The sequence below is a fragment of the Sceloporus undulatus genome, chromosome 4, assembly GCF_019175285.1.
Source record: "Sceloporus undulatus isolate JIND9_A2432 ecotype Alabama chromosome 4, SceUnd_v1.1, whole genome shotgun sequence".
NCBI classification, from domain to species: Eukaryota; Metazoa; Chordata; class Lepidosauria; order Squamata; family Phrynosomatidae; genus Sceloporus; species Sceloporus undulatus.
Window position 1 is genome coordinate 128707307 of NC_056525.1, and position 23047 is coordinate 128730353.

General features: G+C 37.9%; 1 pseudogene; it reads right to left on the reverse strand.

Annotated features, from left to right (window-relative positions):
- Positions 1-719: 719 nt before the first annotated feature.
- Positions 720-22577, reverse strand: LOC121929045 (annotated as a pseudogene).
- Positions 22578-23047: the final 470 nt, after the last annotated feature.

Consider the following 23047-nt stretch of genomic DNA (forward strand, 5'->3'; position numbering starts at 1 on the left):
ATAAAGATGTTGAATATTCCTGGCCCACTGGGTGGGACCCCACTGGTCACTCCTCTCCAGGTGAAATGGACCACTGTTAAGCAATTTTTGTGTTGGGATGGACAACCAGTTAAAACTCCCTTGTAATATTTTGATTGAATCCCTTTTTGGTGATTTCCCACTTTCCCCATTTTTTATACATGTTCCGTTTAAAGCTTAGCTCAGTTGAAAGTTCCTTAGTCATCCATCCTAGTTTCTTGAGACATCTCCCATTTTTCTTCCTCACTGGAACTGTTTTCAATTGTGCCTTCAGTATCTCCCTTTTGAGAAACTCCCATCCATCCTGAACTCCCTTCTCTGTTAGTATTTCTGACCATGGGATCACCCCCAGTCTTTCTCTAAGTTTACTGAAATCTGCTCTCCTAAAGTCTAGAATGTGTTTCTGACTATGCCTGGCTTTTCCTTTCCACTGTATAACAAACTCCAGGAGAACATGGTCATTTCCACTTAATGATCCCACCACTTGCACCTCATTAACCAAATCATCCTCACATTATGATTTATTTATTTATTTTTTTGCCTTTTATTTTATTTGTTGATTTTTGTATTTTATTTGGCTTGCTGCTTTGGATATTTGATATACATTTATATAGAAATGAACAGAAGCATGTTTATTATATTCATTAGTTAATAAAATCTCTCCTACTTTCTAAATTACTGGAGTCAAACTATTGGGAGAACAGGTTATTTCAGTTATTTCAGTTATTTTGCATTGCATACATTTTAATAACAGTAACTGCCCTCCATTCAGCATACTATGTATTATTTTTAAGAAATTTAAAACTGCTACAGCAGCAGAAACACTAGCAGACTAGATAAGATGCATGAATCAATATAGTTATTCCTCTGTATAAGAATATATTGATGTCTTTTTGAAGCATTTTAGAATATGCTCTCTAGAGCCTGTGCTAAATAAGAGCTTATCTATTTGCAGGAAAGGACGATAGCCACAAAGTTAATAAAACAGAGAACAGGAAAAAAGATATTTTACTTCATAAGACAGAAGCAAGCCTGTATTTGGAATTAGCTTGGGATATAGTTCTAAAGTTAGGGAGAAGCAATTAGGAAGCAAGGAAAGGAATTCCACTGAAAAAGGAGAAAATTCCTACAATGTGTGATGGCAGAGGTCCATAGAAATGCAAATGATAACTTGTGTCTGAAACATGAAATAAATTGTAGGACTGTGTTTGCTTTTTCTTCTGTGTTGTTTTCTTTTTAGTTAAGTCCACATTGGTACAAGAGTAGTGGGGAAGGTATATGAAGGTGTCCCAGCTGAAATTTTTGATGGTTTGGAATTTCAAGTGAAAAAATAAAAAACAAAAAAGCAGATTTTGCACTATAGGAGAATCAAAGCCAACCACTAAACTAAGAAAATAGTTCCACTTCCGGTCCTTTTCTCAATTTATGTACATTCTGGAAGTGTTTGTTATGGTCACTGAACAAAGATTCACAGGAGGAGAAGGCAACCAACATGGAAAAACAGCCTCAAAGAAGAAAAATGCAGGTGATGGAAGCAGAAGACTTTGTTGTCTGGCTGCAAAAAGGCCAAATTATAGATAAGCTAATATGACAGCAAAGAGAGCAAAACAGCCAAGTACTTTAATGAAGACAGACATGGCACATCTGTCAGTGCCTGGTTGCAAGGCTCGTGTCTTTGTGGCCCTGACAATCCTTTCTCTCTGGTTTAGGATGGCGTTTCTGGCTCCTTCCCATTTCCCAGGTCCAGTCAGACGGAACTGCACAGGTGAGCAGGGCCCAAAAAAGACTTCCCAAGCCAGCCTTGGATCAGTAAGACAGAGACTCAGTAGGTTGGGTTTTACTCCTGAGAGGGAAGCCAGTTCATCCATGTGATCGACATATTGCACCTGTAAGGATGTGTGCTGGCTTGGTACGTACCTAGGGACAAGAGATGAATGGTATGAATTTGTCCTTGAGGATAGCTTAGCATTCCCTAGACCCACACCCTGCCTAATTTCCCTTCACTCTGCCTCATCCATGCTCTCAAGGGTCTATTTTGTAACAAATTTCCCTTTCAATTGTTGTGAGAAGTTTCAGGAAATGAAAAATTTAGCCTTCAGAGAGTGAAAGAATGCTGGAGACTTATTTTGTCTTGGTAATCTTTACTTTATTTACAAATAAACAGGCAGAGCATAGTGGAAAACAGATAGATTACTTAGAAGGTTGCAATGCCATTAGTTCTGCCTTGTATCCCCAAAGAACATCTAGAATCGCAAGAATACTTCTGCCTTAGTCTGCCTCCTTTGCTTCAAACTGTCTCCAAATCACCTCAGTAAAATGCTCCCATTACTTTAGTAAAATAACAGCTATTACACATCAAAATTTGAAATGTGATTCCTCAGATTAGGAAAATAACAACGGACATATAGTGTTAAAATATCAACAGAACTAAATTCATTTAAGAACTATGATTAATATTCAATATCTAAATGATGCCACCAACAAGAAGACAAAAAAGATATGGCACAGAATTTCCTTTCTAGATCATTGGAGGATTTCACACAGGGGAAAATGATGGGAGCATAGCAGGATGCTGCTGCCACTAACATGCAATTGTGCAAAGATTTTCAGATAACATTGTGTGATGTCATAATAATCATGTCATTATCCCATGAATAAAGAGGAATTCTAACACTGCTTTTCATTCATGGGAAAGTCTCATGAATAAAAAGCTGCACTAGAATTCCTCTTTATTCGTAAGATGACATGATTATCATGACATCACCCAATGTCATCTGAAAATCTTCACTCAGTTGTACTGTCCGGATGGGAGCATCCCACTATGTTCCCGTCACTTTTCCTCGTGTGAAAATCTTAATAGTTAGTCAACCTAAGGCAGTTATTACAGCTGCCACTCTAAGTAAAAGTAGATAGCATCAGAACTAAGATTTCCTATTTTGCCATCCAATTGTCACACACACATGGCTGAATATATAATTGCCTCTGAATGGCTCTTTTGTAGCCTTTTAACAGCGTACGTATGCTCTTCAAAAACACAGAATCATATAAACAAAGGAATCAGAAGCTGTGGCAAACAATACCTTCACAATCTTCTGTACAACAAGCAGAAAATGATGAAGTGGAAGGAGGAGGATCCCTAATATATTAGCTCCATATCAGAAACTAAATTAGAATCTCAAGAGCAATAAGTATTCCCTACCTGTAAGTATGTGAAAATGGTTTCCTACCTTTTTTGATTATATTTCACTTTCTTTGCAATGTCAGCCATCATCTCATCTTCTGAAGGCAATTTGATTAAGCCTGAAAAATAACATCTGATTAATGGTTATTGCCCACAGAGGAAATAGCCGGCACTACGTTCAATTGCAGGGTTGCCCATGCAAACTGGAATGGATGGAGGAGGAGGAATAGCTTGTAATTGGAGCATCTTTCTTAGAATCGCCTCCTGGCCCAGTTACCTCAAATCCTTTGGTAGAAAGGCCAGAGACAGAATCTGAGATCTTAACCTTCTGCATACAAATTATGTGCCCCAGAGATCATCACACCATGTACATGCAAAGCCCACTATTGAACAAGGAGAGGCATGTTTACTAAAAATAATTTCCCTTTTCATGATTTATCCAAAAACTTACATATCTGTCTTTTAGGCATTATGAATACTTGTTTTCACTGTGGCATTATGGATACTTTTACAGTTAGACGTGTGTGCACATGTGTATTAGAGTTGTAAGTCACTTTCCTATACACATTCCTCTCTAACCTCTTTGTGGGTTTTTTACATACTTTTTAGATACTTCAAACCTTACCACAGCTCAGGGACACACTACAATCCTTACCCTTGAAGACTCTTGTGGCCCAGCGAGCCTGGAGTTCTGATACTGGCATGATGGCTCCCAAAGGTTGGAGGAGGCCAATGATGGCTAGAGTGGGCTTTTCCAAATGTGGTGGGAAGACAAATTTATAGAGTGGAATATGGTTGGCACTTGTCTGGATGACTCCCTCCTCAATAAAGGGGAAGGAGTAGCTGTAACCTGTAGCAAAGATTATAACATCCATGTTTTCTTCTCTGCTACCATCTTCAAAAATAACACCTCTCTCTGTGAACTCCTTGATGTTTGGCTTCATTAGCACTCTGCCAGCAATGATGGCATTGGGCAGGTCATCAGCTGCAATTGGATATCTACTGAGAAACCTACGAGTTAAAGAAGAAAAGGCATAATGCATATTTGAGTGAACAGTAAGTAGCAGAGGATGAATTTAAGTTTTGCTCACTTCTCTTACCTTCCATTCCTTTCACCCCATTTATGCAGTTTGCTATTACAGGGCTTAGAGGGCTTCCCATTGTCCCAACAGAGAGATAGCAAACTTTTACATGGAACCCTTTGAAAAGCAAGCCCTGTAAACAGCACCGAAAAAGCCCACAACTTGTTTCCAATATATGGATGACACTTTCACCATCTGGAGCCATGGATAAGAAGACCTGCCTATATTCCTGAACCATCTGAACAACATTCAACCCAACATCCAATTCACTATGGAAAAAGAAAAGGAAGGAACACTGACATTCTTGGATGTCCTAATCATCTGCAAACCGAACCAACGTTTGGGTCACACAGTATACTGAAAACCCACACATACAGACAGATACCTGCACAAGAACTCCAACCATCACCCAGGACAAAAAAGAAGCACAAATCAAACCACTGGTACACCAGGCAAAACGCATCTGTGAACCCCACTTCTTGGAAGATGAACTGAAGCACGTGGACCAGGCTCTACAGGCTAATGGTTATTCCAGCTCAGACATCAGAAGGGCTGCCAGGCCCAGGAATACCCAGAGAAGTGAAGACAAGCAGCCACCCAAACGGAAGGTATTTTTACCATACATCAAAGGAGTCACAGACAGAATAGGCAAAGTGGTGAGGAAGCACAACCTTCAAATGGTTTACAAACTGATGAAGAAAATCCAGCAAATGCTTCGCTCAGTCAAGGACCAAAAAGACGCTCTGACAGCTGTAGGAGTTTACCGCATACCATGCAGCTGCAGGCAAGTCTACATAGGGACAACCAAACGCAGTGTGCAAACAAGAATCAAGGAACACGAGAGACATTACAGACTGGGCCAGCCAGAAAAATCATCAGTAGCAGAACATGCCACAAACCATCCTGGGCATAAAATACTGTTTGAAAACACTGAAATTCTGGACCATGCCAACCACTACCATGTCAGGATCCACAGGGAATCCATTGAAATCCACAAACATCTGGATAATTTCAACTGGAAAGAAGAAACCCTTAAAGCGAACAAAATTTGGCTACCAGTCCTGAAGAATAGCAAAATGAGGACTCAGCAAATGCAAATGGGAAACCACTCAGAGTCAGGGGCTTTCCCAGCAGATAATGATCACCAATTAGCAGACACTAATCCTCTTTTGCATTAGCCTGAGGCCGGTCATTAACACTGAACAAGACACATGCAAATCACTCCTGCATTCCCAGGCTCACACAGTATATATATACCCACTTTTTCCAGGCAAGCATTCTCTGAAGATGCCAGCCACAGATGCTGGTGAAACATCAGGAAGAAACTCTTCTAGAACATGGCCATGGGGGCAGGGCCTGAGCAATGGCCGAATAAGAACTGCCTAAGTGTTCTGAGTGCTTGAAAATGGATAATTGCAGTTAAAAAAAGCTCTCAAAGAAGGAAATGTTGGTTCTTTGAGGTGGATCCATAACAAGAAGTTACAAGGAATACAAGAAGGTAAAAAAAAAAAAACCCCATTATTATCTCAAGCGCAGACTCAAAATATTTTACTTTCATTTTGTGTTGGATGGAAAATCACGGAGGAAGCCTGTCCGCCATTAAAAAGACAAATGAGGCAGCTAGAGGCTATTAAAAAGAACTTTGAGATAAGGAACTCAGCCTTGTAACTGCCTTAAATTGGGGTGGAATTAACCCACAAATTATAAATGGACAGTAGCTTGAATGAGAGGAGATAAAAGGAGATAAAAGCACTGTTCACTGTTAACTGTTTAAAAGGAGGAGGGGACCCCCCCCCCCATTAGCTGTTTTAAAGCCAAGATGGAGAAGGAGGAAACTGGGAGGTGGAGAAGACAAAGTAAATGCTAAATAAATGTCAAAAAGGCCAAAAATATTAGGGGGGAAACTTTGGAAGAGAGGTGCAAGACAGACTGAGAAAGACAAACCTTCAGATAGAGCTTTTGGAAGACTCTTTAGATCAGAACAAACTGAACAAACAGAAATGTTAAGAAGTCCCCCTAGAAAAATGGCTCCTCCTTCAAGTACACTCTTAGTGAAACAAGGAGAAGAAAAGGGTGAGAAAAAAAGAACAAGGAGGTCCAGATTCAGGAACAGGAGTAAAAGCAGGAAATGATGGACTGTGAACAAATGATGAATAAACTCACACAAATTATGAAACAGGAAAATGAAATGAGATTCAAGGAGATGAATGATCTTCTGGAAAGAGAGAAAAATGAAATAGTCCAAGCAAGAGAAGCGGAGAAGCAAGTTTTTTTGACAGCAATACAAAATGAAAGAGAGACTATGACAAAGCAATTTCAATTACAAATGCAACTTGAAAGGAAAAATTCAGCTGAAATTTTTATGGAAATACAAAGAAATATAAAACAAATACAAAAGGATGTACAAACATTAAAATCAGATAGTAAAGAAAGCAAAGTTATACAAGGAAGACACCAAAGAGACATTGAAACCAACAGAGTCAAGTTGTCTGAAATGGACAAAAAGTTCATATACCTACAGGATTATCAAAGAAGAACCAATTTTGTTATCAAAAATATACCAGAGTCTGGGAAAAGAGACAGAAAATATGATTTGAAATCAGAAATTTTGAAATGGCTACAAAAAAATCTCCCCATCTCTAAACTGGACTGAATCAGATTTTGAAAGAATACACCGCATCGGACCAGTGACGAACAAAATAACACTACGAGATGTAATAGTAAGAGTAACGAATTATAACAAAAAGGAAGGATTGATTAATATGATGAGGAAGAATCCAGAAAAATTAAAATTTGAGGATGTCAAAATAGAAATATATAATGACTACTGCTTGCAAATGAAAATGTGGAGGAGATCGATGAAACCATATACTATTACGTTGATAAGAGCAGGAATTTATTATACATGGGGACATCATATACTTCTGAAATTTCAAAAAGCAGGGAAAAGATATAGGATTGAATCAGTGGAACAAGGACTACAATTGTTGAAAGATCTTGGGATATATAAAGAAGAAAGAACAACTGGAGAGTCTAAAAAATCTGAAGGAAGTGCAGAAGTACTTCAGGTTGGAAAGCTCGGAGGAGAAGAACTACTGCGAGCATGTGGAGGAAGCGGATTTCCATAGAGGAAAGGAGAATTTACTGCAATCAAGTCTAAAGTCAAGTTTATTGTTTTTGTGAGCACTTAGGGCGTTGGCAGTTTCTTTGGGCCTTGGGATGTCTTTGTCACTCCTCTCCAAAGGGGTAGCTTTGGCGACTGGGGCTAGAGCAATGTGCTCTAGCAAGAGGAAGTGGAGAGGTAAATGGGACATGGGGGAGGAGGGGAGGGGAAACAAGGGGAGGAGGGAAGGGATATGGGTTGCACAAAATGGAGCCATTGGAGAAATAAATAAACGGTACTATGGTAGATAAACTGAAAATTTCAACTTTAAACACCAAAGGTCTTGGTTCAGTGATTAAACAAAGAAGGATTGAAGCTTTATTACGAAGGGACTCGGCAGATATTATCTTTATTCAAGAAACACACCAACGGAAAGAGGGGGGAATGAACTGAAACTAAACTGGGCAAAGAATTACGAGAAAGCATTTGGAAGTTCTAAATCAAAGGAGGTAGCAATAATAATTGCAAAAAAATGTAATTTTGTAATAAATAAGGTAATAAAAGATGATGAAGGAAGATATATAATAATACAGGGAGAACTAGGTGAGGATAATTATGTATTTGTGAATGTATATGCGCCAAATGAAAAACAAGAAAAGTTTTATGAGAGAGTGTTAAAGAAAGTGGGAAAAATACAAAAACAATATGTGATCATAGCAGGAGACTTTAACATGCAAATGGATAAGATTAAAGACAAATCTAATCCCTCAGTAAAGGATAAACATAGAAATATAACAAACTTAAATAAAATAATGAAAAAAATAGGGAATTTATAGATGTCTGGAGACTAGTAAAAGGGGATGAAAAGAAATACACATATTATTCTGCTGTACATAAAACATACTAGAATAGATTACATTTTCATTTCAAAAAATATAACTAAAGTTTTAGATACTGAAATATCAAGTATAAAAGTAAGTGACCATGCTTTGGTGAGTGCAGAAATTATTATTAAGAAAGATTATGAACAAATAAAGAGGTGGAGGCTAAACACCAAGATATTGAATTATAAAGATATAGTAGATAAAATTGGAAAGGAATGGCAAGAAACATGGGATATAAATAATAAAGATGTGACAAAAGGTTTGTTATGGGATACGATGAAGGCAGTAACAAGAGGAATATGTATAAAAGAATCACATAACATTCGAAAAAGACAGGAAGAAAGAAAAAAGAAATTAGAAACAGATATAGAACAATTAGAGAATAAATATATAGTTAATAGAAATAAGCAGACTTATGTGGAATTGAGGGCAAAAAGGGAGGAGTTGCAAAAGATAGAAATAGATGAAGTGCAAGAAAACTTGATTTATTTAAGAAGGGAATATTTCGAATATAGTAATAAAAATTCAAAAATGCTGGCTAGATCCACACAGAAAAAGAAAATGGAAAGTATGATAAATATAGTGAAGGATAGATCTGGGACGATGTGTAGATTGATGAAAGAAAAAATAAAGATTTTTGAAGAATTTTATAAAGATTTATATCAAGCAGGAAAAACTCATTAGATAAAATAGAAAATTATGTACAAGAAAATTGGGGACAAACAACAAAGGAGGAAGATAAAGAATTACTGGAAAAACCAATTGAAAAGGCAGAGATAATGGAGGTAATTAGAAAGTTTAAAAATGGGAAAAGTCCAGGAATGGATGGTTTGGGACCTGAATACTATTAATCCCAAAGCTCTTAGAATTATATAATGAAATACTACAAGAAAATTCCTGCAGATCCAACTGATTCAGGGTCATATAGACCTATATCATTAATAAATCAGGACACAAAGATATTAACGGCAATAATAGGAAATAGAATGAATAAATATATGTACAAATATATAGGAAAAGATCAATGTGGTTTTGTGAAAGGAAGACAAATGTCTAATTTAGTAGGAAGAGTTTTGAGTAAAATACATGTAATGGGGGGGGATTAAAAGCAGGAATTTTGGCATTAGATATATTTAAAGCCTTTGACTGTGTGGAATGGCCAACATTAAAAATAATTATGAAAAAGTTTGGAATGGGAGAAAAAATAAGGGGATTAATAGATCAATTATATTGTAATAATTCAATAAAAGTAATAGTTAATGATGGAATTACAAAGGAAATAAAAGTAACGAGAGGAACAAGACAAGGATGCCCGCTTTCACCAATATTATTCGCAATGGTTATAGAAATGTTAGCAAATGTTATAAGGAAAGATAGTTGTTTCGAAGGAATAGGATTGGGGAAAAAACATAAAATCAGTTCATTTGCCGATGACACATTATTAACTATTAAAGACTTAAAGGATAAAATAGGAAAAATTAAGGAACATTTGAATCTATTTGGAGAGATAACAGGACTTCAAATTAATTGGAATAAATCAGAAATGATGTTATTTAATTATACAAAAAAAGAAGAATTGGAGTTTATGAAACAAAAAGAGTTAGGGATAAGAATGAAAAGTAATATAAAATATTTAGGAATTAATATAACGAAAGACTTAAAAGAAATGGAAGAGAAAAAAATTATTATGGGAAGAAGTTGAAAAAAAATTAGTAGAATATAAGAAAATTCAATTATCATGGTTTGGAAGAATAGTCAAAATGAAAATTTTACCAAAACTAAAATTTTTATTCAGAATGATACCACTAAAAATATCAGAGGTAGAATTAAGTAAATGGCAACAGTTACTAAATGTATATTGTAATGGAGGAAAAAGAAGTAGACTAAATAAACAATTTTGGTACGAGTCTCAGAAAAAAGGAGGGTTAGGCCTCCCTAATATAAAAGGATATTATGAAGCCAACCACTTAAGATACGTATGTTGAATGTACCAGATTTGGATTGGTTAGAAATAGGGAAAAAAGAGATAGGTATGAAAATAGAGAAAATTTTCGTTAAAGAAATTAGTAGGAAAGAAATTAAAGAAATTGAAAACCCATTTATGAAAAATATATTAGAAATATGGAATAAATATAAAAAAGGATTAATGAATGAAAACTCAATGATAAGACCAATAATAATGGAAAAATCTTTCCCAAAAAATTTAAAAGATTTATTAGATAAAGAATTAAAGGAAAGGAAAATAGATAAAATAGAAAATTGGATGGAATTAAAAATAGGAAAAGAAAATATAAAAGAAAAACGTAGGGGAATAAATATGCCCTGGTTACATTTTATGCAAATAGAACAATGGTTTAAAAATTGGAAGAAAAAAATATAGAAAAAGGAAAATATACACAAAAAAAAATAAATAGTGTTTCAGAAGAGGAAAAGAAATGGGAGGAAGATGAAATATGAAAGTAATAACTAGTAAAATTTATAAAATATACTGGAGAATAAAAGAGAAAAATTAATCAAACTATTTTAAAGAAATATGGGAAGATGAATTAGGATGTAAAATATGTGATAATGAATGGAATAAGATTTGGGAACAAGACATTTGAAAATTTATCAGTGGAATTAAGGAAATATTATAAATTTTCTGGAAATGGTATTTGACACCAGTGAGACTACATAATATAAACAAAGATAATTCAAAAATTGTTGGAGAGGTGTCAAGAAGTAGGGATCATACACATAGTGTGGCGGCAATGTAAATAGTACAAAGTTTGGAATAGTAATGAGTAAGAATGAAAATATTATGAATGTAAAGAATGAGATAAAACAAAAATATAGTATTGTTTATCAATATACAATGAAGTAGAATGGACGAAGAAAAAACCTTGTAACAATTGTTTAACTGCTGCACAATTAATTAAGCAAGAAATTGGAAAACAAAAATAAATGTGAAATTGGAGGATTGGTATAAAGAAGTTTGGAAGTTAGCAATTAATGACAAATTAACATGCAAATTGAAAGTAAAAAGGGATTATGGAAAAGAAATGATTATGATGAAATATGGAAAAAATATGAAAAGTACTAAGAAAGGAAGATGGGAAATTACCTCCACAGGAGGAGTTAAAATGTTGGATGGAGTATAAGAAGGGAAGGCTCCGGGGTGGGGTGCACGAGGGATGTTTAAGAGTTTTGTAAAAAAATGACTAAGTATAAAAGTACATTATGTGTGTGATGGAAAGTAGATAAATCTGCTTTGTTTTGTAAAATCTCAAAAATACTAATTTAAAAAAAAAGAACATGGGCCACATAGCCTGAAAAATACACAAAAACAACAAATCTTTGTATCCATCCATTTTCAATTTAGCCATGCGTTCACTTCTAAATAACACTTCCTGCAAAGGATACCCATAACAATAATTCCAGATTTTTTTTCCAGATATGTAACAAGGCATCCCTATAAATAAATAATATAATAAATATTTATACCCCTCCCCCCCGCCTCCCCACGGATCGAGGCGGGGATTACAACCTTAAGAAGACACTTAGTACAATTTAACAATCAATACAACAATCAAATACTAACACTGGAATTTACCAAGAATTCCTATTAGGTTCTCTAAAATTCAATTCGTCCATTAGCCAACAATCAGATGTCAAGGAAGAGCAGTTGTTTATAACACGTTTTTTATATGAAATTCAGTGGATGAGGCCCACCGGAAGAGAGCTGTTTTTTGAGTGCCTTCTTAAAGGCCTCTAAGGTAGTAATGAGACGGATCTCTTCCGATAGGTTCATTCCATAATCTTAGGGCGCGCAGCAGTGAATGCCTTATGTGGAATTTGTCATTAACTGGTATTATACATTCTTGTAAGAACTTCCCAAATGTTCTAAGAGTGCGGGGGGGCGGATTATGTAGGGAGAAGGCGCTCCCGCATGTAACTCCGGGGGGCCCGAGCCATTGTGGGGCTTTAAAGGTAATAAACCAACACCTTGTAGTGCAACCTGGAAGCTAATTGACAGCCAGTGGAAGAGATCTCAGTACAGGGGTACCTGTCGGGATACGAAATACCCAGGTTACGAAATTTTCGGGATACGAAAAAATCCCATAGGGAATCAGTGTTCCGGGTTATGATGTGTTTTTTTTCGGTTTACGAAAAAACTTTTGTGCTTTTTTCGGCTTTGTTCGCACGAATCGCGGCTTTTCCCCATTAGCGGCCTATGGCAATTCGGCTTACGAAGGCTTTTCGGTTACGAAAGCGGGAACAGCATTACATTTATTTCGTAAACCCGAGGCAACCACGGTATTGGTGTAAGTGGTACCTTCGGGATACGAAATACCCCAGGTTACGAAATTTTCGGGATACGAAAAAAATCCCATAGGAAATCATTGTTCTGGGTTACGAATGTTTTTTTCGGGATACGAAGAAAATTTTTGGTGGCTTTTTTGGCTTTTTCGCACGAAACGCGGCTTTTTCCCCATTAGCGCCTATGGCAATTCAGCTTACGAAGGCTTTTCGGGTTCGAAAAGCGGCCGCGGAACGAATTAATTTCGTAACCCGAGGCACCACTGTAATGTATTAATATATATAGTATAATCTATATCTATATATTAATAGAATATTGTCTTCCTCATTATACCCATCTCAAGTTCATAACTCTTCCCAAATTTTAAAGTTTCTCACACTCACATTAAATCATATTATTACTTCGCCCCATTGTTCCTTCAAGTATGCGAATGATAAATCCCAATTTTATTGAAATTCTCCAATGAATGTTTCTTACCAATGCATTTAATTTGTCCATTTCTCTAATTTCTAATAATTTTGTTGTCATTCTTCTTCTTTGTCGGAATGTCCATTGTTTTGCATTTTTGAGCATATGTTATTCCAGCAATACTGTCTAAGGTAGGCTGGGACTTAAGCTACATAGGGCTTAGTAGGTGTATCATGACAGCACTTGGAATTGTGACTTGAAACAAATTAGTAGCCCAGTGGAACCCGAGGCACCACTGTATATGGTCAAACCTAGATGTTGGGGGCGAACCATCCTGGCTGCTGCATTTTGAACCAATTGAAGCTTCCGAATTTGGTACAGAGGGTAGCCCCAAGTAGAGCGCATTGCAGAAATCTAACTGAGAGATTACCAGTTGAAAGTACTACTTCTTCAAGGTCCTTTTGGTCCAGGTAGGAACGCAGTTGGCATATCAACCGAAGCTGATACCAAGCACTCTTGGCCGTCACATCTATTTGGGATGTCAATTGTAAGGAAGGATCCAAGAGTACTCCCAAACTGCAAACCTCGTCCTTAGGGGAGTGTGACCCCATCCAGGACAGGGTGAACAAAACTCCATCCCTGGGACTTGGGGTACCTATCGCAAGTAACCTCCATTTTCTCTGGATCAGTCTGAGTTTGTTTTCTCTCATCCAGCCCATTACCAATCCAGAAGAGATGCCATCCTTGGTCACTGCAAAGTCAGGGACATAGAGAAATAAATTGGGTGTCATCAGCGTACCCATGTCGCCGGATGATTTCTCCCAGCGGCTTCATGTAAATGTTGAAAAGCATGGGGGACAGAATGGTGCCCTGAGGGATGCCAGATGTCAGCTCTCTCTTGGAAAAAGCACCTTTCCCCAGCATCACCATCTGGAATCTGCCTGAGAGGTAGGAAGGGAACCACTGGAGCACAGTGCCCCCAATACCTAAACTCTCCAGGTGTTCCAGAAGGATACCATGGTCTAATAACTCTATGGTATCGAATGCCACTGAGGATTGTCTAAGACACCAGCATGGTCACACTTCCCCTGTCGATGCCCAGACAGAGATCAAGACTAAGGCGACCATGGCAGTCTCAACTCTGTATCCCGCCCTGAAACCAGTTTGAAATGGGTCTAGATAATCAGCTTCATCCAAGACAGCTTGGAGCTGGAAGGCAAACTGCCCTCTGTATCACATTGCCAAAAAATGGTTAAAAAAGAGAGGTCTATAAGTGTTTCTCACCAGGGGATCCAGGGAGGGGTTTTTTTTTTTTCAAAAGCGGTCTAACGACTGCTTGCTTTAATTGTGATGGAAATCTTCCCTCCTGAGGGATGCTCATTGATTATAGATGGTAGTAATGTTTTGTTGCATCCCCTCCCTGGGTGGTCAACCATGATGGGCAAGGATCGAGAGGCAGACGTCGTCCTCCGGACGCATCCAAGGAACCTTGTCCACTTCACAGATTACAAACTCAAAATAATCAGTCTAACAGGTCCACAGAGTCACTGGATATTCTCTCTCCCATCTCTGCTATAATGTTGGTGTCCAGATCAGCCAATCCAAGAGATTTTATCTGCGAAAATTTTTTAATGTCCGTGTACTTTCTTTATTATAAAATAAATACGCTTGCCATCCATAACTTACATCTGAGCCTGCTTCTAATGTCAATAAGTTTTTTTTTTTAAAGTCATCCATTCCCAGATCCAGACAAGGCGGGTTTGCTTTGTAAACATAATTAAAATTTAGTAGAGCTAGACCTCCTCTTTCTTTTTTTTTCGTTGTGTCTTGTAAATATTTCAATTTTATTCTAGCTTTTTCTGCCTGCCCAAGATAAATATTGTAATCAATGTGCCTGCGGAAGCCGGTGACAAATAAAACAATGGTGGGCTCGCATGCACGGGCCCTTTTGTCTCCTATGGGGCACAAGCATATGCGGATTTTCCCTTACGCAGGGGGTCCGGAACGGATCTCCCGCATAAGGAGAAGCCCACTGTATCTCTCTGTGATTCACTGAATGGAATGTCATTTTTGATAATGGGAATGGCCTGGAAAAGAAACAACATTTTTTGATAGTATGATCATTTTACCTCATTGAAATCCTGCCTAAAAGGGGCAATTTTAACTCTTTCTATTTTTTAAAATCCTTTTTTATCTTATCCCATATTTTCTATAATTATTGCAAATAATCCAAGTTCTTATTGTAATCAGTATGCCCAGATTTAATTTTTTTACTTATGTAAATAGTGATTTTGTTTTTAAGAATTGGATTTTGTGGTTGTTTCATATTTTTATCAATATATTTGTCTATCTTTGTAAATTTTTTAAACCCAATTTTTTTCACACTTTCTAATTTTCCACAGTTTGGCCACGTTTTTGTTAATGTCTACCCAAAAATATACCAAATAGTCCACACAATGCCATGACTTAAATTTGGCTCCTTTTATTTTTAACACCTTTGATATCTTAATCTTTACTTATGTTTTTCAAAAGAGTCTCAAAACATTAAAAAAATATAGGTGACAATGGGCAGTCCGTTTTTTTATTTGATCCTTTTCATATTATAATTTTAGTTTTTTCACCATTTACAATAATCTGGGAGAATCTACCACCCTGAACAATAATTAATCACATTGAACACACACAATATAAAAAAATTATGGCCTTACCTGTGCTTGGGCTTAAAACCATAATATCATGGGTTAAACCTTGTGTTGAGCGTTTTTCCTCCCCAGAGGTTTATCAGTGCTGTGGAAACAGATGGCGAAGGAAGTTTTTGAAACGGGTGAAATGCACTACACTAAGGGGGGTACCCATCATCAGAGACACGATTTACCACCCAGGTGCCTGTTCTGGTGCTCAAAAAAGACCTATGCCAGGAAGAAAAAGGGCAAATCACAAAGAAAAGCCAACAAGTTTACTAGCTGTGTTAATTAAGCTTTCCAACAGAAACAATTTGTATACAGTATTAATGGTGCATCTAAGAGTGCATCAGAATGAGGGTGCAGAGTGCATCAGGTGGTGGCAGGGGAAGAGTGCTTGTTACCTGCTTCTGACCACAAGGGGGCAATCATAGTTTTAATACTCCCCTAGAAGGGAAAAATATGGACTCTAGGAGCAATTTTTCACTTGTGTGTGGAAAGAGGAAAGGGTGATTTTGAACAGGGTGAAAAAAACAAAAGGGAATACTAGTAAATATTCATACAGTAAGCCTCCACGAGAGGAATCAGCCTGTTAATTAGTTTGGAGGTTTGAGTACATGTTGAGAAGGCAGTGTGGCTCAGGTTTGAGTGATGGACTGTGATTCTGGAGACCAGGGTTTTTGATTCCCAGCTGACCATGAAACCTGCTGGGGTGACCTGGGCAAGTCACATACTCTTAGCCTCAGGGGAAGGCAATGGCAAACCTCCTCGAACAAATCTTGCAAACAAAAACCCAATTGATTTGCCTTAGATTCACCTGAAGTAAAAATGACTTGAAGGCATACACAACAACAACAAACTGGGACTGTTAACAATTGAATAATAAAGGTAAAAACAATCAACCTGCTTAGTGACATGGCTGAGGATCCCAGAGAGTATCGTCACAGACCAAATTTCGCTAAACTATACAATGATTTCTGCTCTACACCATCATGTGTTGCAGGATATTATTTCGTCGTAACTGTGGCTAATTCCCTTAAACTTTTCAACACCTGTGAAGAAGATGAAAATAAAAAGGAGATATATTCCAGATGCCATGCCTTTCTCTTTACTGTAAAAGAAAATTCTGAGGTTTTTGTGGGTTTTTGGGGCATGGGCCATGTTCTAGAAAATTTTCTTCCTGACGTTTCACCAGCATCGTGGCTGGCAACTCAGAGAAGATTCTTCATCCTCTGAAGATGCCAGCACAGATGCTGGCGAAACCTCAGGAAGAAAATTTCTTACAGGCCACAAGCCCAAAAAACCCACAAAAAACCATGGATGCTGGCCATGAAAGCCTTCGACTCACATTGAAAATTTCTGAGTTGCTCTAGTTATGGCAGGCTCTCAGTAAGAAGATCTCACCTTGCATCTAATTTGATAAGGTTTGAGAAAAAGACAAAAATCCTTTTTTTGATTTATATAAACTGGATAAATTATGTTTTTAAAAAATTAATTGTATTGTAAACCACACTAATAAATTTGAATATATTTGTAGAATATAAAAAGCAATAATAGCAATAAATAAAAATAAAGAAATGAGATCATCATGGGTATTCTGGAGTAGAGCACATTTCCTGGGATAGTTCACTCCCAGTTCCAAACTCTGGAGCATAAAATATACAAAATACTATGTATAATGCCATAACATAATGCATAATCTAATGTAGCATAATAATTAAAACCACATACTATTTGCAAAATTATCCATCCAAAAGTCACCTAAAACATGTACACACAAGAAAGTCACATTTCAAGTTTTTAAATGAACAGCAAAAATACCAGCCCAAGTCAAAAGTCTTAGAAAAGAAAATATTCCCCTGGTGGTTAAAAGAGGACCAAGTCAGACAAGCCAAGGTTGCCCATGGAGAGCATTCCATAATTGGGGGATTCTCATAGAAAATATCTGTTCTGTTATCATTGTCTTCTATGTAGCCTTCCAAATGATGCATGCCAGTTGTAGATGAAGCCAATGTCAAAAAGTGTTGGGGACAAAGCTACACATACATAGTGTTTGCACAGAAAAATAGCACAACACAGTATAGCAAACAGGGCACCCAACCACCACATATAGCCACATGAACCCAACATGACAGTGGCATAAAACATATTCCTGTTATGGGAATTTTGCTTACAAATGGGCTCACAAAATCAACTAGCAATATACAAGATGTATGATGTTATCAGACAAAGGAAATTGGAAGTTTAATCCAATGGCAATCCGAAAGCAATCATGGGGTTTAACGTTATTGCGTGATAGACTACCACACGCCATTTCGGGCAATGGGAAGTCAGTCCGAACTCAATCATGGGGTTTCACGTTATTGCGTGAGAGGTGATCACATGCAATTTCAGACAATGGCAAGCTATTTTCAGGCAATGGGAATTCAGTTTGAATGCAATTCGAATTCACGTAAATTCACTTAACTAGCAAATTCACATGAACGCGTTTTGGCCCCACTTTCTTTTCAATCGAAATTAAGAGAAATTCCTCTTGTGTGATAAACTCCTGTATCATTGGCACCTACCAGGAAATGAATCCAAAGGGAAGTAAGGATCAACATGGTGACCAGTGCAGACCAGAACAGCATCAAAGAGGGCAGTCTCTTGCTTTCCATAAATTTCAGTGACAACTTCCCACTGGCCAGAGATGTGAAAATCTGGACGTTTACTTATGCTGCAGACACAGGCCTTAAAATAAGAGGTTATAGCTTAGGCTTTATACTCAATTTCCCAGAGCAAGCAAGTGCATGAAAGAAAGCACACTAATAAAAACAAAAGAAAAACCACTGGAACTAAAGTTTTGGTTATAGTATAGTCTTTAGTACACCTTTAGTATAAGTTGGAAACAACTTGAAGGTACACAACAACAACAATCTTATTCCCTCAACTGTATAAATACGCTTTGTGCTGGAAACCTTAATACTACTTGGTAGTGTGTCCAAAAAAGCTCATGTGAAAATAAAAACTAGTGCCACATTTGCTTTCCCCATCCCCTTTTTCTTTCAAAACTACCACTCTGAGAAGGAGACGGTTCAATCACCACTTAGATCTTCATGGGCAGTACATGAATAAGTAAGGCACACCTTACAAAAACAGAGCAGCTCAGATCTGGTTGCCTTGCCAATGTGCTGCACAGAAAAATGGCACAGCATGGTATGGGGAGAGAGAGTCCATGTTGTCAAAGCAATGGAGCGACATAGACTGACCTCTCTCCCCATACCATACCTCTCACTTTCTGCTTCTCCTAGCTCACAGGAAATGAGTTCAAAAAGGATCCTGCCTAGAAAGGATGAAAGGGACCCACGGCTGAAGCTTTGACATTACAGTTTATACCATTTGCCCAGAACGAAATTTACCATGCAGCCTTGCAAGATAAAGGACATGCTACTTGGTTTGTAGATGATAAAGCTTTGCTACCGAGGAAGGCTGCCTCCCATCTGGAACCTTTGTTACATATCATCTTTGTAGGATGCTGCTCCAGTTACTGAGATGGCAGAGAAAAGTTTTCTGCCTATTTACAGATGCTCACTATCTTCTTTCTTCTTATTACAAGGGCAAAGTACATACCTCTAGCCTGTTCATGGTTATAGTTGGTGTTGCAAAATTACCCAAGTAGTGACGTCTTACCTTGAAATGTATGTATCTGAGCAAGTCAAAGTGCTTTGCATAAATCCTGAAGTACTCTACTACTTTGCTGTTGTGCATGTAATTTGGATAATCTTCAGGGATGGGAAAATCACTGTAACACATCATCTCTTTTGAAGTATTAATGGTCAAAGATTTGTAAATGCTGGCTTGTCCTTCAATATCATGTTCCTGTGAAAAATTGCCAAATTAAGAACAGGCCTAGCAGTGCCAAAGCTCTGTGCAAAACCTATCCTTCAACATGATACAATGACCTTTGGCAGGTCACACACTCTCAGCCCCAGAAAATCCTTAGGGTCACTGTAGGTCAGAAACAACTTGAAGGCACAAAGCAACAATAAAGTGCTTCATAAATCTGCAAAACCTATTAGACCTAAATTTACAAAATCTGTTAGACCAGGGAACATAGTAAGATCTAAAGAATGAAAACAGCTCATAGCATATTCAGTATTTCTACTTAGTTGAAATAACCCCTTGTCATTAATACACATGCATTATCTTCTGTTCTGAATGTCAGATCATTGTTCCACAAATAATCATACATATTTATACTCTGATGAATCTGCCAGTTCTAAGTCATTTTCAGTAATAAATTTCAAGGTCAAAGTACATATCAATATTTTTAGCTTGAAATTTCAACCTGAAAATATGACATTTGACTGGTAGGTTCACAGTAATTTTTGGCTTGCAATGGTAATCAAACAGTGACCAGTTATACATTTTACAGATATTTGAAAGGATGTAGTTGCCAGCTGCTGCTTTTCTTTTTACTTGGAGGTGATGGAACCCTGCTAGGAGAAGGAGGAAATCCCACTAAAATCTGTTGGGGAAGCAACAAAGTGAGAATACTTTAAAAGAGTAAGGAAGGAAGGAACAATGAACTTGTGAAGTCTGGTAGAAAATAGTACTGTAGTTCTTGTCGCCTTGATTTCAAAGCTTCCCTTACTTTGGTTCCTCCAGCTACTGTGAGGACTGCAACTCATTTGAAAGGGGAAAGAGTAGCCTGAATTGATGGTGATGGTGATTTTGTTTATTTGTATCTCAACTTTCTCCCGATAATGGGACTCAAAAGGGGCTAACTACATATTTAAAATAATACAAATTAAACAATAAAAGCTGCTAATAAAAGTTTTTTAAAAGCAATTAAACAATTCATGGAGTAAAAAGACAGTATACCAATCTTACCAATGATGACATTGTCCCTGCAAATCAGGACAACTTGGAGGGCTGTCATGAGGAAGAGGAAGCAAAGTTTGTTTTCTGTTCTTCCAGAATATTACCAGAAAACAAATTTCAGCTAAATGTTAGGGAAAATATTGAAAATGAAACTGACTATCTCTGAAGAATTGAATTATAAACATAAGTTGGATGACCATCTGGCAGGGATGTGGAATGGCCAGAAATTGGCATCATTTTCCAGCTTTTCTCCTAATAGTTCTAGGAGAAGTAGAAGGGCTATGAGCACAGATAGGGGACATAAGCTGAACTATATAGGGAAGTAAGAAGTAAGCAGTTGGAATGTGTGGAATAGAGTTGAGCATGGGAGACTGCACACTGAAAGCATTATCAGTCTCTTTTCCTCCTGAAATTATTTAAGTATCTAATTAACAGTGTGGTCAACACAGAAAATATGCCATGTTCTTTGCTGGATTGTTAAGTACAGTATACCTATATTGTTGTCACAGCTTACTGATGTCTTGCTAATGTACAACTTTGGATATTATCACACTAGCCTGCTATCTCACCACAGTCGCACTAGTTTAAGAATGGCAGCATCCTGGTTTGGCATTATTTCTTTTCTCAATTTCTTCCACGCTAGTGCTCTCCCCCACATCTTTGTTTACTTGATCTGTTTTCCACACTGTCAGACCTAGGGGTGCTTTCAGGTGCCCTATATTTGATATCTGGTTGGTCTCAGGGCACATGGCAGAGACACAGTGGGTGCAGGAACAGGAGTCACAGTGGGGGGGGACAGGTAGCTGGGGGTAGTGTCAGCTCAGTATGCTTAGGCAGCCATGGCTGGTGGTGGACAGAATTGGGCCCATTGTTTCATTGGAATAGCCAGAGGAGTGGTGGTAGCAGAACACGTGGCTGGCAAGGATGACTCCAGGCCAGCAGCATGCCACTTGCTTCCTGGTATGTGAATATACTTCAGGAGAGGGAAGAGGTGCTTCCTTGGCTAGCTTTGGGAAATGATTGGCTGCCATGACTGCTTTCTCCCACATTCACAGCCTCATGCTTTGGGAGAAGCAGCAGAACAATCAATCCTGGCTGCCAAACCTTCTCAAAGCCAAGTGCTGTGTGCGAATGTGCTGAGGTGGGACAAGCAGTCACAGCAGCCAACCACTTCCTGAAGCCAGCTTTGAGTGTTTCCCCTCCTCCCTCTTGAAGCACATTCACATGCACATTCACGTGTTGGCAACTGGGACTGCTGAGAGTGGGAGGATGCAGAGAGATCTGCAAGGGAAAAGAGAGGAAGTTGGCAACAAGCCATCCTGGCTGCCAACACCTTCCAAACACCAAATACCAGACAGCAGCCAGTTTGGAAAAGGTGTTGCCAGCCATGATTGCTGCAAAGGAGCAGGGAGAGAGGAGGAGAAGATCAGACCCATGCTCACTCACACTGTGCAACTGTTTGGGAAGGGAAACTGCCCCCAAAAGAGATCAAGTGCACCAAGGCAGTCATGGAACAACAGTGACATTGAGAGCTTATTGACAGGTTTTCTCCTTAATGAAAAGGTGCACAACAGTAACAAATTGAATGCAAGGCAGCAGCAGGACAGACACATCATGCAATAAGTACCAGCCAAAAATATTTTCTTTCTGTTAAAATTCCAGTTTTTAGTCTTGTATGACAGAAGTTGAGGTACCTGGAACCTCCACAGCCCTCCGATATCTTCACTTCTCTCAAAACAGGTTGGCTGAAGCCCTTCCTCCAAGCAGCATTTAATGGCAGTCAGACCACTGGCCCCAGCTCCTATGATGGCAACTCTTTTTGCCATACTGGCCTAAATCCAAAGAATAACAAATTATTATAGCCTTCTCTGACTGTGAACTTAATTAGAATGTTCAAGATAGGCAGGTGTTCTGAAAGGATGCAAGACTGGCAATTTCTTTTGTAAGAAGAGTAGAAAATGGGAGCTCAACAAGACAGGTAGACTTAACTGATCAAAACACATTTTTTTTAAAAAAAAATCCTTCCTCCACTAGTGTGTCTGCCTATACACAGAGAGAAGGTATGTATAGTTAGGGTTAGGAATAGAGTTTGGGATTGGGGCATATCATGAGAAGGAATGACTCACTAGAAAAGGCTATAATACTTGGTAAAGTTGAGGGCAATAAGAAAAGAAAAATATTACATTCCATATTGATGGATTTAATCAGAGAAGCCACAGTTATGAATCTGCAATTGCTGAGCAGAGTGGTTGAGGATAGGGTAACTTGGAGGTCTCTCATTCATAAGGTCACTATAGGTTGAAGTCAACTTGAAGGCCGTTAACAACAACAAAAGAATGCTCAAAACACAGAGTACTGTGTTTTTGCAAATATATAACTGAGAATAGCCTAAGTCTCAGTTAGGTATTGGAACAACTTGATAGTGTGTTCATATGACTGACAATCTCTTTCACACTGTGCTTTTCTCTCAAGTGATGTAAAGCCTTTGACCATGACACTTTTCCAGAACTTTAGAACCTAGCTTGCT